The sequence below is a fragment of the Cavia porcellus genome, unplaced genomic scaffold (genome assembly GCF_034190915.1).
Source record: "Cavia porcellus strain 051 isolate PalLab524CR breed Dunkin Hartley unplaced genomic scaffold, mCavPor4.1 scaffold_16, whole genome shotgun sequence".
Lineage (NCBI taxonomy): Eukaryota > Metazoa > Chordata > Mammalia > Rodentia > Caviidae > Cavia > Cavia porcellus.
In genome coordinates, this window is record NW_026947499.1 from 4,141,537 (window position 1) to 4,151,686 (window position 10,150).

General features: G+C 44.8%; 1 long non-coding RNA gene across 1 annotated transcript; it reads left to right on the plus strand.

Moving 5' to 3' along the window:
- The first annotated feature begins 4,254 nt into the window (after positions 1-4,254).
- On the plus strand, positions 4,255-9,302 carry LOC134470781 (uncharacterized). Its single transcript, XR_010039941.1, has 3 exons — positions 4,255-4,427; positions 8,555-8,674; positions 8,772-9,302. It is a non-coding gene; the product is annotated as an uncharacterized LOC134470781 (long non-coding RNA).
- The last annotated feature ends 848 nt before the right edge of the window (positions 9,303-10,150 follow it).

The following is a 10,150-nucleotide window of genomic DNA, read 5'->3' on the forward strand; positions in this document are numbered from 1 at the left end:
TGATTAAATTGGGGACAAATGAGGAAGCGAGTCAGGCAGCCAGTGGGCAGGCTTAAAGAGCAGTGACTCTTCCCTAGGGGCTTGGGGTGGGGACTCCTGGCTTCCTCAGGGTAACAGAGATCTAGATAGAATATCAGTCCTTAGGATGTGGGTGCATTTGCTTGATCTTTTGTTTTGACGTGTGGCCCACAGTGGAGGTATCTGTCTCCCCTACAGTTGCAAGGTATCTGGCCTTCTGCACTGGTTCCTTTGAGGGCCCAGCCCCCTCTCTCTCTCTCTCTCTCTCTCTCTCTCTCTCTCTCTCTCTCTCTCTAATTCAACATCCTGTAACAGTAGCATTGATGACCGTTACTGGACTGTGGATTCTCAGGGGCATATGTAAGCTAAGGACAGGGTGTGGAGATCTGCTCGAGCTGGAAACACATGGGGACAAGAACAGGAAGAAAGGGGAAGGACATAGGGAATGCAGAACGTGTCAGCCACAAGCCTGCACCCACCTGAAGGGAATGGTGTGGCCACCTGACACCCCAGAGGGTAAGGAGCTTCAAACGCCAAATGCCCTTAAAACAGAGAGGAAGGCAGTGGACTTGGCCAGGGAAGATGGGCAGTTCTGTCCTCTTACTTGGTGACCACATGTGAGTTGCTCTGCAGGTATCTTGAAAAAGTTATCTTTAGAGATTCACAATTTCCCATTAAAACATGCATACGTCACTCTAGGGCAAAAACAGTGAACCACGGATGATAACCTTTCAGAGCTTCCAATGGTACAGGCGGCCCTCTGTGGCACACGTGTCATGGCTTCCCCACCACTGCTCTGGGGCAGCAGTGGCAACCAGGGATGCTGGAGAAAGTTATCTTCCACCTGAATGTGACATAAGAAACACTCATCGCATCATCTTCTATTCAGATGAGACTGAAGACTTTAACCTGTGCCCTCACAGAGTTAGCTCAGGATGGCTCTGTTGAAACTGAAAGAAACTTAGCCACACTGCATGCCCTGGCCCTCCACCTGGAAAACAGGACTCTTCAAGGCAAAAAAAGCCACCAACTGAGAGATTATGTCTTCATGCACACAAAGTCAACACAAAAGTCCATCAGAACACATGCAAAGCACATGTGAAAACTTTAATGTCGAATTTTCCTCAAGGTCAAAAATTTAAGATTATTTACAGTTTTGCAAAACTGCTTAGTTTTAGATATTTAAGGAGCATGTGCCTAATACTAGTTGTGGGTTTTTTATTCCAGTAACAGCTGCAAGTAAGAGCACAGGTAATAACTGCTACCCATGGGGAGCCCTTGCTCTATATTGGTTATGGTTATTAGGGAGCCATAAGTACACAGTCAGCCTCTTCATTCATGGCTCTGCTCTTACAGTTCAGCCAACCACAGGTAGAAATATTTTGGAGATATTTTAATGCTATATCAATACTGAATAGAATTTTTCTTGTCATTGTTCCCTAAACGATAGACCACTGTTATTTCCATAGCATTTTCATTTTATTAGAGATTATAAGCATCTAGATATGATCTAAGGTAGAAGGGAGTATGTAAGGTAGATGCAAATAGTGTGTCATTTGGGGGAACATTTAAGGGATATGAAGAGCCAGGGTGTATAACCGTGAAGCATCCTGGAACAAACAGTCACTGACACAAAGAGGCACCCCACCGGCTATTTAATCCTCCCAATAACTCTGAGGGTAAAGTGTCCTTGTGCTTTTACTGTATGAGAGAGTCGCAGTTCAGCCAGGCTAAGTGGCAAAGTGCTCAGTTAATGAGGCACAAAGCTGGGATCTGAACACGCGTAAGTGGCTGCAAACCCAGTGTTCCATTTCTAACTGACAGTGAAATAGTGTGCACATTTGTGGTGCACAGCGTGCCATGCTGAAATACACATACACGGTGGAATTGACAAAGTGGATCCTGTGTTTGTTTCTCTCCTGTACTTTTTGTTTGTGGTCAGATTTAAAATCTCTCCCTTGCCAGTTTTCAGAAATGCAGTATATCGCTGTTTACCATGCTCACCATGACACACACAAAATCTCTCTCACTTGGTGTACATGAAGCCTGGCATCTTTGGTCCACTTCTTTCTACTCTCACTCTCTACTTCTGGTAAGTAGTGTTCTCTGCTCTGCTTCTGTCAGTGCCGCTGTTTTAGATTTCATGTGTAAATAATTTCACGTGGTATTTGTCTTCTTGTGCCTGGCTTATTTCACTTAACATAATATGCAGCTGCATCTACAGTGTCACAGATGGCAGAGTTTCCTTCTTATGGGGGATGAGTGCCGCGGTACCCCACTGTGCATGACCATCACATTTTCTTATTTATGGGCCACTTGTAGGCAGCTGGGGGACTCCAGATGCCCACTAATCTGAATAACATTGCATTGGACTTTGAACATATTACAGATCACCCTGAAACATACTGATTCCAATTCTTTGGATTTGAAGTCAGAAACACAATACTTTGGTTTTTTAAATTTTTATTTTAAATAGAATAAAACCAAGCAAAATAAAACAGAATAAAGCCAATCAAAACAAACCCATGTGACACAGGACTTCAAAACAATACAAAATCAACAATGTTTACCTTAATGGTTCTTGTCTTCAAAATAGCTGCAGATACCTGCAGACATGGTAAAAATCAAACAAAATAGGACAGAATAGAACCAATAAAAACTAAACAATGAATACAATACAGAACTTCAAGACAAGAGAAGAGTAAATACAAAATGGCTGCCATAATGTATCTTGTTATCTTTGAAATAGCTGCCCGTGCCGTTGGATACAATAAAACCAAACAAAACAGAAATGATCCAACTCAGCACAGTAATGAAAATGATACAGGACTTCAAAACAAGATGACAGGGTATTACCAATGGCCACCACCCTCAGGAGGAGATCCCCCTACATGCCACACTGTGTACCATGAACCCCTGAATAGATGATCAGACCACCAGCCCTACACCTGCAGAGTCAGTGAACACCAAACACCACAAGCCTTAAACTGCATTTCACATCAATAGCTGTCATCACAGCCTGTGTTTTTTCCAGATCAGCCAGGTGCTTATGGGCGTGGGGGTGAAGTCGTGGCTCTTCTTGTTTCCTGGCCCAGGCGCCAGAAGGGCCTGGGGGCTGGCTGTCCTCCCAGCAGCCCATGCATGGTGCTGACTCATAGGAAGAGGCTGGGCTTTGGCTGTCCCCTGCTGACACACACAGAAGCACATACCTTGGTCGTATGGGAGATCTACTTCTAGTCTGCTGAGGAGCCTTCTATTCCTTCTGTAGCAGGTAGAATAATTTTCATTCCCATCAGGCCTTCACTTCCACCACACACTTGACAATGCACCTTTCTTTCTTTCTTTTTGATTGCAGTCATTCTAACAGCTGTTAGGTGTCTTCTTATGGCCGTGACAATTAGCATTTCCCCCTTATGATTAGTGTTGTTGGACATTTTTTATAACCTATGGGCCAATTGTATGTCTCCTGTTAAAAAATTAACATCTATTCTAGTCCTTGGTTCTTTTCTAAACTGTTATTTAAAAAAAAATTACTATTGAGTTGTTTGATTTCGTAATATTAAAATAAAGCCCCAAATAATTCCCAAGTATCTTTACTTTATTTTCTATACAAAAATCTTCCCCCAAAATTATTCCTTATCAAATTTCAGAACATCTAATCACAAGACTCAGACCAACGTTTTGCATATGATTATTAGCAGGGAGCCCTCCTTTATGTGTTTTATGCATCATGTGGGGGATTTATAAAACATAAACACGTAGAAGCTTAGGATGAGATCTGAGCACTTTGTGTTCACCAGGTGGTGCTCAGAGATGGAGAGTGGTTAGCTGGTGAGAGCCCAGCATATGGCACCACCAGCTTCCCACGTCTGCCCCAGCTGTGCACAGGGAGCCTGCAGGGAGGGCAGCTGCCAGGTAGGTGCCCTTGGCCCAGGTGCTGGCCAAGTGCTTGGGTGCTGGGAGTGTTTGCACATAAATTCATCACAGAAAAGACAAACATCTGGCAAGACAATCAGGTTTTCTAGGTAGAAAACGGAAGAAAAGGATGTCTGTATTTTTTCAAATTTCTATTAAAGTTTCTTAGGATAAAAAAAGCACAAGATTACGGAAGCTATTTATCACAAATTCAAGCTATAAAGCATCAAAAATGTAGAGTTTATCTGTGACTTCAGGAAAGCGTAACAAGTAAACACAATAGTGACCTCCAAACTACTTATCCCATAAACAGAAAATGCCAAAGAGAGACTTGGAAAGACCCAGCTGAGAAGAAGGGGCAGACGCAGGAGTCTGTGTCACCAAGACGGCGCTGCACACCTGAGCTCACATGCTTGGCGAATATTTCCCAAGAGAGCCTGGCGCTCGGAGTCTGGCCAAGTCCAAAGGTTTGGTGAGAAGTGCTCCACGCATCGGTAAGGTCCTTAGCGTTATAAAAGCAGTTAGCATGGCTGGATATTGGTTTCTGTGCTCCATGGTTTAGGCTGGATGAAATCCGAGCACACACCCACCTTTTCTGAGCTACCTGACAACAGCTCTACTTTTCAGTGCTGAAACCACTGACATCACCAGAAACAGCTCTGAAGTGTGCAGGTGCGATACTCAGTACACAGCACTACCGATATATAGCTCAGTCTCTATTCCTCACTGCTTACCATCTTACCTTGGGCATGCATAATATAATTCAGTTTACACAAACATCATTTACTCATTAACCTCAGAGTTTCTGGGCAGAGATGATGCTTCGCAAAGACTACTAGAATGATGTAAGCAGAGATGAAAGGAATAAAATCCTTGGGAGGCCAGGAGGTGACGTGGTATCACCCCTGGTGTGGCATCACTGGGAACGTGGAGGACCAGGTCAGCTGGAATGGTCCTATTCCACATGAAGGAGGAAACCATCTTCCATGTAGACACAGCCAAGTCCCATAGGAATGCTGGCTCAGCCTTTCTGAGCATCTGCAATGTCAAAAAATAAAAAGCTGCAGATTCATTTCGCGAAAATCCTGATCAGTTTCATCACTGGCCACTAAGGGGGAGGAGACAGAGTGGGCTGCTGTTGAGACCGGTGAGGGTGTGTGGCCCCAGAGCTACCGTTTCACGGCCGAGTGTGCAAGGCTTCCCCTGACAGTACGTCCAGGGAACTGACGTGAGTCGATGGCTCTGTTTTGGTTTGTTTCTCAGCCTGTGAAGCAGTCAGCGACAAACCCGCTGCCTTGTGCCCATTGATGTCACACTTACTCCAGTCACCGTGTTCTTTCTGGTGTCCACAGAGCCAGCAGACACGGGAAGCAGGCTTCACCACATGGCCGGCATAATCCCCCCAGAGCCCTCTTTTCCCTGCGCAGGAACCTGGGCTCCAGCGCAGCATGCCCTGGGGTTGATTAGTGCCGTCTTCAGTCGACAGGTGCCGGGGAGCTCCCCTCTGCCATGCTGGGCCATGAGTTCAAGTCCAGTATCCTGCTGTGGAAGATCCTGTAGGCTTTCAAATCCCAATCTGTGTACCATTTTTAATGGCTAGGGAAAGATTTCTATACCATACTCAGTCAGCAGAGTCTTAGGGGATTTGTGTCTGGAAACCTCTGCTTGCCCACTTAGGAGGTTGTAATGGCTGACACAGTGTGTAGCCTTGAGTTTAGAAGCTGAACTAAGTAAGTCAGCAGGTCTGCATCCCAGGGTGGAGAGGACTTGCCCTAGGGTGGCTGTTTATGCTTTAGGGTGTTGCAATGGTTGATCCATTGTGGCAACTTGAGAAGTGTAGAAGTTTAAGTAAGGGACTCAGCAGGTGGGTGGAGCTCTTACTCAGTAACCATCCTCATCCTGTGCAAGAGGAGGCACAGAGACCTGCAGGTGCCATGTCTGCCTGAGGGCAGAGGATGGAAAAGCTTGCTTTCCTGTTTGATCTTGTTGTTTTTGCTGCCTTCTGCTGCTGTGAAACATTGCCCCTCTGCCATGCCGTCCTGTTTTGGAGCCAGCTGATTACCGACTGAAGTAGAAATCCTGGGGGGGGGGGGTCCATGAATCTAACTTGAAGACGTTGCTAAAGGTTTCCATGTCCTCAGTACCATTATTAAAGGGAAGCTCTGTAAGCACAACACTGACAAACATTGTTACGATGGCCTACTGCACCATCTGGGGAGAAGCAACCTTTCAAATACCAGCACTAGCTCTAAGAGGTAGCAGGCTTCTTTAACTACCAGAAGCTAAGGAGAGTCTTGTGCTTTGTATTCACTGAAGTCAGTGGTCAGACTGTCACAGTGGGACACCATAGGAGATTACAGGAATCACTTTTAACATAGGGACCCTCATTCTCAGCGGTCTCCTGATCAGCTTGTCAAGGTAGATCTCCAACTCCTCCTACTGTGAAAGAGCCCCGTGTTCAGTTCTGTACCACGAGCAGGACGCTGGTTGCCATTCAAGGCTCTGAAAAGCCGGCGGAGTTGAAAAAAGCAGGCGTTGTGGTGGAAGCTTGGCGTGAGTCTTTCCTCTGGATTTCTTCGTGTGAGGCCCCAGTGCCCGGCTGCTATCTAGCAGGGTCTCATTTCCCGCTTTGCAGGGAGCCCAGAGCTGGTCGGTGGCCTCTGCTTGCTGCCCGGTTCATGTCTGCTACGTTCCTTCACGTCCCTTACAGGTCACAATAGTGATCCCCTCTTCAATAAGGAATTACCAACATGAACATACTGTGGCACTTCTGGTATAACTTCAGTTCCTTGTTCTCGGTGAGCCCCAACCCTCGGGCCCTTTAGGTAACATCTCTGATACTTTTAGCATGTGACAAATCTATAATATTACTAATAAATAAAAATGCAATGGTAAATTGACTTTATTCTTAAACTAATTTCATGCTGAAATCCCTTATTAGTGAGTGTCCATGTTTTATGGACACATTAAACATTTTTAAATTAAAATGTTTATGGAAAAGCAACTACACTTCCACTTCATGGTAGCAAATGCAAACCAAACACATTGACTACGAGAGCATTAAAATATAAGACAGTAATAACCCTCACCACAAAATTTATAGGACCTATATCCTGAAAACTAGAAAACACAGCAGAGAAATTAAAAATTTCAAAGAACACTTTAAAGTGAGATACTTGAAGATAACAGTTTTCTATGAAAATCCAAAAGGCTTGGAATAATAAAAAACATATTAAAGGAACAAACATTTGGAAGGGTAACAGCACATTACTGTGGAAATATTCTGGGTACATATTTATAAAATATTATTTACCCTTCCAGCTTCTCCCACTAGGGAGAAAATACAGTTTGCGCATATGAGCCTGATTTATTACACTTTCTAAGTATGGACTCCAGCTGCCTCCATTCACCTGTAAAATCCCCATCATCCATTTTCATGGCTGAATAATACCTACTGCATGAAAGAAACATGGCTTTTTTTATCCATTCTTTGGTTGATGGACATTCAGTTTTTTTCCAGGATCTGGCTATTACAAATTACACTGCAATAAACGTGGGTGCACTACATCACTGTGGTGTGATGTTTTTAATTCTTCCAGGAAAACACCCTGAAAAGCTGGGTCAAATGGGGACTTCAATCTTAGTCCCCCACAAAGCTCCACGCTGATTCCCATGGTGGTTGCACCAGTCTACACTTCCACCAGCAGTGTAGAAGGCTCCTTTCCCCCACAGCCTCTTTGACATTTGTTGTTAGTTGGTTTCTTTATAACAGCCATTCTTTCTGGAGTGAGGTGAAATCTCAGGGATGTTTTAATTTGCATCTCTCTAATGGCCAGTGATGCTGGATGCTTTTTCATGTATTTGTTTGCTGTTTGTATTTCTTCATCTGAGAAGTGTGCATTCATCTCAGATGCCCTTTTTGGATTGGGTCTCCAAATGTGGGAGTTTTGATTTTTGGGGGAGTTCTTTATATGTTCTTAATAGTGATCCTTTGTCTGAGGGACAGCTGATGAACATTTCTTCTGAGACTGTAGGCTAAGTCTTGACTCTGTTCATGGTTTCTCTTGTTGTGCAAAAGCTTTTTAATAAGATGAAATTGGAATATTTTATATATACTTCAAAATAGACATATGAAAGGGAAAGCAGTCTTAGCTCATTAGCAAGCATTTCTACTAATCTGCTGGGGTCACTGCCCTGTCACATTTGGTCTTCAGCTCTGTGAAGAGGACAGGTGATTATCTATGGATCAGCCCTGCCAGCCCTGCTTTGGAGACAGAGGAGTGTTTTTCATTTGGTGCTGCTCAGAAGCTACCACCTTCCTGAGCACTCAGGTGACCAAATTCTCCCCAGGAAAGTCTGTCCAATGGGACTCAGAGGTGGGCCTTGACTCTCCAATTAGCATACTAAATTTCCTGTCAAAATGACTGGTTTAGAATTGTCAGGTGATCCAATTTTGACCAATGAAATGTAAGGAGATAACTTTTCCCTACCCTCCTCTACAGGTGCCTGCGAAATGTCTTACTAGTTTAGGATCTGTGGCTGTGGGTAAATTTTGGCCAGTTCAGGGACCCTGCCTGAGAAGCCCTCTTTTTAAACTTTGGATACTGAATATTTGTTTCAGGACCAAGAAGAGCAACTACAACACCTTAAAATCTGTGATGACCCAGTTATGAATTTCTTTGTTCTTTATTCCATTCCCTCAACAATAAAAGATTCTTTACTTCTGACATCAGCTACCACAGTATGTATTTTTTTCCTAGCGCTGCCTGCATTTCATGTTCCATATTTATTTGTTTCACTGTCCTAATACTAAAATGATTTATCTTGATCTCTTGCAGCCTGACTTCTTCAGACTGACGGCCAGCTGTGCTTGCTGGCAGGAGGCCCACAGCAAGATGCTTTGGCTCAGGCTCCTTCTCTGCAGCATCGGCCCAGCCTCCTCACTCAGCACTCCTGCTCCTCGCGCTCCCCACCAAACTCTCAGTCTGCAGGCTGGGCTTCAGGGACCTCAGCATCTTCTCTGCAGCCCCAGGGAACCTGGTGCTTTGTGAGAGCCAAGACTTTGCCACTGTGAGATCACTAACTCCTTCATGTATTCTAATCCACATCTCTGCTCACTTGCATCTCCCACATTTCCTTTGAGGCCTCCTTAGTCTTCTCCCAAATCACAAAAATAGAAAATTCTCAACCCTGTCCTGAACTGGTATCACACCTTGACCAACCTTTGTAGTTAACCAACTACACGTGAGCCTTTCAAAGGCTGAGCAAATCCTCAGCTCTCAGACAGTCAATGGCGCGTAGTATGTGATTAACTGATGGATGAAGGAGTGAGTGGATGGATGAGAAACCTCTTCCCTTCCTGCTCAGCAGGGAAGCCCTGCCCACGAGGGGATGAAGTAAGGTAACCCATGCTCCCCTGTGACCCCCACACAAGGAGCTCCAGAGACACAGAGACAATGGTGGCTGAACCAAACACCCCAGGTAACTGGGCTGTCCCCTTTGTTGGGAAGATTGTTTTCTTTACTGATTACAAAGGCACTCAGTTAGTAGCTCAGATATGCTGATGGTTGCTTTGTGGAGAAGCTTAGCTGGAGGAGAAAGAGTATCCCATGGAAACAAGGAGAAGCAGATTGTACAGTCTGATTTCTGGTTCTATCACCCTCCAAATGGCAAACTTATTAGCTTACAAGGCCCAATACATTTACTTTCCCCACCCATTTTCTGAGCTGAATCCAGTAGTTTTCACCTAGGGACAATTTTGCATCAGGGGAATATTCTGCAGTGTATGGAGACATCAACAGGGCAGTGTTTGTCACTGGCATGAACTGGGTAGAAGCCAAGGATGTTGCTACTCAAAGCAGAGTAACACCTTCCATGCACAGGCAGAGGACCATCAGCTTTCCTCAAATGTCAGTCCAGGAAAAGCTGGACTTCTCCACTCCCTACCACCACAGGGACCCTAGGCTTCTGTGGGCTCTGCCCAGGCTGCCAGATCTCAGCTGTCACCAGCTCCACAAATCCTTCATCCTGCTAAGCAGAAGTTTGGAAGTTGAGACTCCTGGTTTGCATGTTATGGCTGGAATGGAGATGAAAAACACCTTTTCTCACTTCTCAGCTTTGCTGCTTTCTGTTGATTCTACAGAAACCACTTTGAAGTTAGACAAAGAAACCAGGAATCCAGTTAGCACCCCTGTTAGCAATGCGCACCCCACAGATG